The sequence below is a fragment of the Neofelis nebulosa genome, chromosome 4 (assembly GCF_028018385.1).
Source record: "Neofelis nebulosa isolate mNeoNeb1 chromosome 4, mNeoNeb1.pri, whole genome shotgun sequence".
NCBI lineage: Eukaryota > Metazoa > Chordata > Mammalia > Carnivora > Felidae > Neofelis > Neofelis nebulosa.
Genome location: NC_080785.1, coordinates 159,601,423 through 159,610,516, shown reverse-complemented (window position 1 = coordinate 159,610,516; position 9,094 = coordinate 159,601,423).

Sequence of the window (9,094 nt, the reverse complement as noted above, 5' to 3'; positions counted from 1 at the left end):
TTTGCCCTTCACATCCCTTGACTCCCAGAGGAGTCAGTCACTAACAGACACATCCTCACGGAGCCTCAGTGCTATAGGTGAGGGGACAGAATATACACAGGTGACGTCAGGGACACAAGGTAGAAATTCCAACCTTTCCCGGTGGAGGGAGTGAATCTTGAAGCACAGAGTCCTCACATTGGCCAGGTTCTTAGTTCTCTGGCAATGGCAGAAATCTACCCTGAGGATGTCTCTCCCAGGGTCACTGTCCCCTCTTTGACACACATGTTTTGGGGGCACACGAGAAGAACGTGGGTTTGGGCGTCAGACAGCCCCAAGTCTGAGCCCTAGCTCACAGCAGTATCAGCAGGGCAGGGAGCCCTGGAGTCAAGAGAGTGGGGGGAGCTGATGACAGGTGAGGAGTGACAACTAAGGGCATTGTCAGGTAGAGCCACCGTCTCCTGGTTAAGTGGCCTCTCCAGGTGCAGCACCCATGACTTCTGTGGTTCCTTGCATGCGAGCTCCTGGCCCTCCTGTGGCACACTGAGGGCACAGCCTTTCCCTTTATCCCCCAGTCTCGTCCTGAGCGATGGGTCACTGGACAGGCTCTGTGGTATACACACCATTGCAGACGCGAAGGAATCTACTCTACAGGCAATCACTGGGCCACCTGTTAGAGTCTCTCCTTCCATTTGTGGGAGGCAATGAACCCTATGAAAATCTTTTCATATCTGTGTGCCTTTATAGGATTTTCCTAGAATGTGCCCAGCATTAAAATCCTGTTCCACAAATCAGATGATAAGAAATGTGGCTATTTTCGGGGCGCCTGGGTGGCGCAGTCGGTTAAGCGTCCGACTTCAGCCAGGTCACGATCTCGCGGTCCGTGAGTTCGAGCCCCGCGTCGGGCTCTGGGCTGATGGCTCGGAGCCTGGAGCCTGTTTCCGATTCTGTGTCTCCCTCTCTCTCTGCCCCTCCCCCGTTCATGCTCTGTCTCTCTCTGTCCCAAAAATAAATAAAAAATGTTGAAAAAAAATTTTTAAAAAAAAGAAATGTGGCTATTTTCAAAATTTTTAAAGTTTATTCATTTTTTGAGAGTTTATTCAGTTTATTGAGAGAGAGAGAGAGAGAGATAGAGAGAGACAGAGTGTGAGCAGGGGAGGGGTAGAGAGAAAGAGAGGGAGACACAGAATCCGAAGCAGGCTCCAGGCTCTGAGCTGTCAGCACAGAGCCTGACACGGAGCTTGTACCCATGAACCACAAGATCATGTCCTGAGCTGAAGTCGGACGCTCAACTGAGCCACCCAGACACCTCGAGATGTGGCTATTTTCATGACAACCAGGAAACAAAATTACAAGCAATAAAGACAATACGTAAGGAACGCTTAACTTACTATGTAACAGGTATCATACTAAGCATTGAGGGAAAGAAAGACTAATCAGAATTAAGTTGACTTTGCTATTATGCACTGTTATTGTCCTTTAAACCATGCTGTGACCCACACAAAGCCTATGGGCTAAAGGATATTTTTTTTTAGCTCATTAGAGTTTTTAGAGAATTTGCTATATAGTCTTGTAAAAAAAATAGTATAGGTAACATGATGGTTAATTTCATGTAACAAATTTGGCTGGGCCACAGCACCCAGATATATGGTCAAACATTAGTCTAGATATCTCTGGGCAGGTGTTTTTTTCAGTTGAGAGAAACAGTTAAATCAGTAGACTCTGAGTAAAACAGATTATCTTCCATAATCTGGGTGGGCCTCATCCAATCAGTTGAAGTCTTTAGGAAAAACAAAAGAAGTCTGACCTCTTTCGAGGAAGAGGGAATTCTGCCTCCAGACTGACTTTGGACTTGAGATAGAACATCAAATCTCCCCTGGGTTTCCAGCCTGCTGGCCTGCCCTGCAGAATTTCAGCTTCCCAACCTCCACAATCTCATGAACCAACTCCTTAAAATGAATGAATCTCTCCCTCTTTCTCTCTCTCTCTCTTTCTCACTCTGTCTCTCTCTTTCACATACACACACACACACACACACACACACACACACATTGTATTGGCTCTGTTTTTCTGGAGAAACTGGACTGATATAGGTAGTAAAAGGAGAAATCTTTGTTGGATCGGCCCTGGGAATAAGTTTCACTGATTATCTCCTTTGAGACTTAATACAAGTGAGCTTATATCCTTCTCAACATCTCCCCTTCGTCTTTGGTAGAGAAAGTGGGAAAAAACCCAGAGTCTCAGGAACACAGAATATTCTCTAACTGGTTAGAGAGTTCCCAGATAGCTTTAGTTATCTGTCACTATTGTTACAATTCTACCTACCTGGCAGCAGTCGATATCTGTTCCTCATGGTGCGGACCTCTGCTCTTGGTCTGTGCGTGTTACAAAGGCTTCCTATTTTAAGTCTGACTTGGGCCCACAGGAGCTGACTTAGGAAACTGCTTGTCTGGATCCTTTCTTTCCCCCTAGTCTGTCCTGTGATTCACTTCCCAGAAACTCCACTTCTATTTTTAAAATATTTGCATAGCATTACTGGTATTTGTACTGAAAGCTTCCATGAAAGTGGTTTTTAAATGTTTGTGATACAGGAAGATGTGATCCTGTGTAATCCATGTCTGGTCTAGAACTAAGGTGTTTTTATTCTTCAGCAATACTCAACGCAGCCTTAGACTCATATGTATTGGCGAAGGAAAATACTCCTGATAGGTTTCAAAAGATGAGAAAAACGTCCCCACATGTTCCACTCGTCTGTGTGGTGGAACTATAGTGAGATTCTTTGTTTGCATTGTTTAAATCTCCTTTGTTTTCTACCTGGCCACGTGTATGGTTAGTCTGCTCGCCCTGCAGTAATAACAGAGTATCAACTGGGTGGCTCAAACCACAGAAATTTATCTTCTCAGTTCTGGAGGCTGGATTCCAAGATGAAGGTGCCGGGAGGGTTGGCTCCTGGTGAGAGCTCTCTCTTGGCTTGTGGATGGCCACCTACTCCTTGTGTCTGCATGTGAGCTTTCCTTGTATGTGGAGAGGGAGAGGGAGAGGGTAAGAGAGAGAGAGAGACAGAGACAGAGACAGAGAAAAAGAGAGAGGGAGAGGGAGAAGGAGAGGGAGAGAGAGATCACTGGTGTTTCTTCCTTTTCTTACAAGGACACTTTTAGAGCCCCACCCTTATAACCACATGTAACCTTAATTACTCCTAAAATGTCCTGTCCGTAGATACAGTCTCACGTGTGTGTGTGTGTGTGTGTGGGGGGTGGGGGGGTGGGGGGGTGGTGGCGGTGTTTAGGGCTTCAACCTGTGAATTTTGGGGGGATATGATTCAATCCACAAAACTGTGTGTTATTTAATATCTAGGAAAAAATAAATTTTAATGAAGAAAAGATATCCTGGTTTCTCCCTAACTTCTGAAGGATTTTTTTTTTTTTTTTTTATGGATATAAGATTCTGGACTGACTCTAATCTTTTTTTTTTTTTTTTTTTTTTTAACCATAAAAGACTTTTTTTTTTTTAATTTTTTTCAATGTTTTTTATTTATTTTTGGGACAGAGAGAGACAGAGCATGAATGGGGGAGGGGCAGAGAGAGAGGGAGACGCAGAATCGGAAACAGGCTCCAGGCTCCGAGCCATCGGCCCAGAGCCCGACGCGGGGCTCGAACTCACGGAGCGCGAGATCGTGGCCTGGCTGAAGTCAGACGCTTAACCGACTGCGCCACCCAGGCGCCCCTGGACTGACTCTAATCTTTTCTCTCGATACCTGAAAGATGTTGTACTACGTTCCATTGGCACCCATGATTTCTGATAAGAAATGAGCAGATATCTGAAATGTTTGTTCCCTTAGGGATGAAGTATCATTATCTCTCATTGCTTTCAAGGATTTTTTTCTTTGCCTTTAGGTATCAAAAATTTGATTGTGATGTATCTTGTCCCTAATTTGTTTGAGTTGATACTGTTTGGAGTTTCCTCAGCTTCTTCTTCTTTTTTTAAGTTTATTTCTTTATTTTGAGAGACAGAGCATAAACAGGGGAGGGGCAGAGAGAGGGAGAGACAGAATGGCAAGCAGGCTCCGCACCTCAGCACAGAGGCCCGATGCGGGGCTCGAAGTCACAAACTGTGAGATCATGACCTGAGCAGAGATTGAGAGTCGGACGCCTAACTGATTGAGCCACCAGACACCCCATGGAGTTTCCTCAGCTTCTTGAATTTATATGTTCTTGTCTTTTCGAAATTTGAGAAATTTTAGCCATTTTTTTCCCCTCTGAATAATTTTTCAGTTCCGTATTCTCTATCTCCCTCTGGAATTTAGTGACAGATATCTTAAACTTTTTTTTTTTTAGTCCCATAGGTCCCTGAGACCCTGCTAATTGTTTTGTAGTTTATTTTGTCTGTTTTGTTCAGATTGGGTAAATCATATTGTTTTGTCTTCAGTTCACTGATTTTTTTCCCCCCTTTCTTCTGTCTCTATCCTGCTAGTAAGCCCATCCAGTAGAGTTTTTATTTCAGGTTTTGTATTTTTCAGGCCTCAAGTTTCTGTTATCCTTATATCATGTTTCTTTTTCTCCCCCGTTTGATGGATAGTGCTGTCATTTCATTTTTTAAAAATTTAAATTCAAGTTAGTGAACATGCAGTGTAGTTTTGGCTTCAGGAGTAGAACCCAGGGATACATCTCTTACGTATGGACACCCAGTGCTCATCCCAATAAGTGCCTTCCTTAATGCCCATCACCTCCCACCCAACACCTCTCCAGAAACCCTTAGTTTGTGCTCTGTAGTATTCCATTGTACACACACACACACACCCACACACACATATATGTCCACATCGATGGCCATTTGGGCTCCTTCCATACCTTGGCTATTGTCGATAGTGCTGCTATAAACATGGGGGTGCATGTGCCCCTTTGAAATAGCACACCTGTATCCCTTGGATAAATGCCTAGTAGTGCAATTGCTGGGCCATAGGGTAGTTCTATTTTTAACTTTTTGAGGAACCTCCATACTGTTTTCCAGAGTGGCTGCACCAGCTTGCATTGCCACCAACAATGCAAAAGAGATCCTCTTTCTCTGCATCCTCGCCAACATCTGTTGTTTCCTGAGATGTTAATTTTAGCCATTCGGACAGATGTGGGGTATATATCATCTGTTTCTTCATCAAAGTTCTCTGTTTCTTTGCTAAGACTTTCTAGTTTTTCATTTGTTGCAGAAAAGTTTGTAATTGCTCATTAGAGCATTTTCTATGACGGTTGCTTTAAAATATTTGTCAGATAATTCTAACCTCTGTGTTATCTCGAGTTGAGGTGTTCCTGGTTCTTGGGAGGACAGTGATTTTTAAAACGGTATCCTTGATATTTGTGGTATGTTTTGAAACTGGACTTTATTAAAATCTTCTGTTTGGGCAGACTTCTCTGATATCATGCGAGGAGTCAAGGGAAGATTTGCTGGCAAGTGAGGGTGGAAATCCAAGCTGCCAGAGCAGAGCCTGACGTGGGGCTCGAACCCAAGAGCAGTGAGATCGTGACCTGAGCTGAAGTTGGATGCTTAACCACCTGAGCCACCCGGCCACCCCAACTGTGTTTTGTTTTAACATAAAGTTTTTCCTACCATGTACTTCGCTCTCAACTTATTCTTCAGTCAGTGATGTTTTGGGAGAGTTTTTGGATGTCACTGAATAAAGATCCACGCCTTTCTTTTTGGCCACTGTTCCAAATATACAGGTTACAAAATACATTATATTTTGCCTTTCTCCTTTTTTTTTTTTTTTTTTTTTTGCCTTTCTCCTTTTTTAATGCACATGTAGATGGCCTCTCCTTTCCCATTGCTACAATAATGCTGCCGTGAGTGTCTCAATAATCCCTGAAGGAGAACTTTTATAAATTTCTTTAGCAGAGCTATTGGGTGGTTTACACACTGGGTTGCCAGAGCATATCTATTTTACATTGTAATAAATTTTACAAGTCTTCTATTCAATGAGACTGTATCAAACTACCCAGGTGCTATAGGAGAGGATCAACTTTCCACATGCAATCAAACCTACCCCTGTCATATCTTTTTTTTTTTTTATTTTTCATTTTTAACATGAAAAATTTGCTGATTGGTGGCTTACATGACCTCTCTGCTCATTTAGAAGGAAATTAACAGAAGAAAGTCACAGGAACTTAAAATCATGTCCATTATACACTTGTGGATAGGGGAAAAGTCAAAGACATCAAGAATATAAGCTAGTCTCTCTGAAGGATACACAGTTTCTTTCATTGATAGAAGGACATGGCCAGTCTGGGCAATCTGTAAAGGACACTTCAATTTTACAATTCTGTTTCTACTTAACCATTAGGAGGCTTAGGGTTTGCAGACGTCCTGGAATCTTTAAAAAATTTTTATTTAAATTTTAATTGGCCAACATACAGTGCAGTGGTTTCAGGAGTAGAATTCAGTGATTCATCACTTACATATAACACTCAGTACTCATCACAACAAGTGCCCTCCTTAGTACCTGTCAACCATTTAGCTCACTCCTCACTCACCCCCATCCATCAGCCCTCAGTTTGTGCTTTATCATTAAGAATCTTTTGTGGTTTGTTTCCCTCTCTTCCCCCCCTCCATATATTCATCTATTTTGTTTCTTTTAAAAAGTTTTAAAAAAATGTTTATTTGAGAGACAGACAGAGCGTGAGCAGGGGAGGGGCAGAGAGACAGGGAGGCACAGAATCTGAAGCAGGATCCGGGCTCTGGGCTGTCAGCACAGAGCCCGACGTGGGGCTCGAACTCACAAGCTGTGAGATCATGACCTGAGTCAAAGTTGGCTGCCCAACCGACTGAGCCACACAGGCGCCCCTGTTTTATTTCTTAAATTCCACATATAAATGAAATCATATGGTGTTTATCTTTCTCTATTTGACTTACCTTGCTTAGCATAACACATTCTAGCTCCATCCATGTCGTTGCAAATGACAAGATTTCAGTTTTTCTGATGGCCGAGTAATATTCCATTGTGTGTGTGTGTGTGTGTGTGTGTGTGTGTGTGTGTGTATGCCACATCTTTATTTGTTCATTGGTAGGAATCCTGAAAATATACATTATCAAATGTTTTCATCCCCCTGCTTTGTTGGGTAAACAATTTATCTTAATGTCATATGAATTTGTATCTTCATTAACAGTGTTTTTACAGTTTTAACATCTTTGTATTTTCATGGTGCTTTCTGTGAATTATATACTCCTATCTTTTGCACACTCTATTTTAGTTATTGTATTTTTCTTATTGACTTTAAGGCATTAAGAATATATTGTGTGTATGTTTGTATGTACTCCATCTAGATATCTTTTGTAAAATAATGCAAACGTTTTTATTAGATAAAATGAGTTCAGACTCTGAATATGGTGACTTATCAACATAACCTTTTTCCCCCCTGAAAACCTTGTCACCTGCCTTATTTCTGGAGAAGGGTAAAGGAAGAAGAGAAAATATTCACTTGAATTTGAGGGGCAGTTAAATTGGAAGCAAAACTACCAACAATTTTAGACTTTTAAGGTTTTTCTTGTCAATAAAGGGAATACTGAAACTTCCTAGTTTGAAAACTCAAGATATAAATATTTTCTCAAAGCAAGATCATCCATTTTCACAGGGATACAAGAATAAAGAACAACAAACCCAATAGCATTGGATGGGGTTTTAACACAGAAAATAAGGCCAAGTTTCTCCTTTCAAATGCAGATTGTTTAGAACAAACTGAGGGTTGATGGAACAAGGTGTGTGGGAGATGAGCTAGATGGGTGATAGGTATTAAGGAGGTCACTTGTGATGAGCCCTGGGTGTTGTAAGTGATGAATCACTGAATTCTACTCCTGAACAACATTGCACTAACATTCACTAAAATTTAAATAAATTTAAAAAAGAAAAAAAGCAAATGCATATATATATATATATATATATATATTTTTTTTTTTTTTTTTTTTTTTTTCTTTTAAGTAGGCTTTAAGTCCAGCATAGGGCCCAGTGCAGGGTTTGATATGCCCACAGTCATGAGATCAAGACCTGAACTGAAATCAAGAGTTAGACACTTAAGCGACTGAGCTGCCCACGTGCCCCTCAAATGCAGATTTTAATTAACATATGCTTATCAATCACAGTTGTATTCCTTCTTTTTTTAAAAATTATTTTTTTAAGTGATCTCTACATCTAACGTGGGGTTTGGCCTCACCACCCCAAGATCAAGAGTCATGTACTTCACAGACTGAGCTAGTCACGTGTCCCTAGAAGTAGTCTCTGTTAATTCAACCCTTCTCTCATCCTTAACAGGAACCCCAGGAACCTGAAGAGCATGTGTGTTATTAACCAGATACAATCCGGCAGCTCCTTCCAAACTGGAATCTGACTACTAATAGACTGGCATAGCTCAGGACTGCTCCCAGAAATGGGAATCTGCAGCTAAGTTGGCAGATGGGACAGATACTGAGGGTGCCACCAGGCAAACAGTTGACCACTGTGTAATGGGTCCAGGAAGATGTGCACTCTGTTTGCTGTATGGTTTTGGGCCACCATGGACGGGGGTACCCTGGAACACCAGCATCACTTGATGATTCTGTGTGTCCACATTCACACTGATAACAAACAGTGTAAATGCCAATCCTATTACAATTGCAATAAAGAAGAAATTGAGAGTGGTGTCACCATAAACTTATAATTTCGTTTTGGTCCAGGTTTTCAATTATTTACTGTATGAGTTTTGCTTTAATCTTGCCTGGGATGTTGTCCTTCATTTTACAATATTTTAATAATCTTGGTAGATTTTGATGTGCCTGGAATTTGTTCATTCCTAAGTGGATAGCCTGTCGTCCTGACACCATTTATTGAGAGAATTTGTGACTTCCCTGACTTCACATTCAGTGTTTCAAACGTTGAATTGAAATGCTATTTCTTTTTTTTTTTTTTTTTTTTAAATTTTTTTTTTTCAACGTTTTTTATTTATTTTTGGGACAGAGAGAGACAGAGCATGAACGGGGGAGGGGCAGAGAGAGAGGGAGACACAGAATTGGAAACAGGATCCAGGCTCCGAGCTGTCAGCACAGAGCCCGACGCGGGCTCGAACTCACGGACCGCGAGATCGTGACCTGGCTGAAGTCG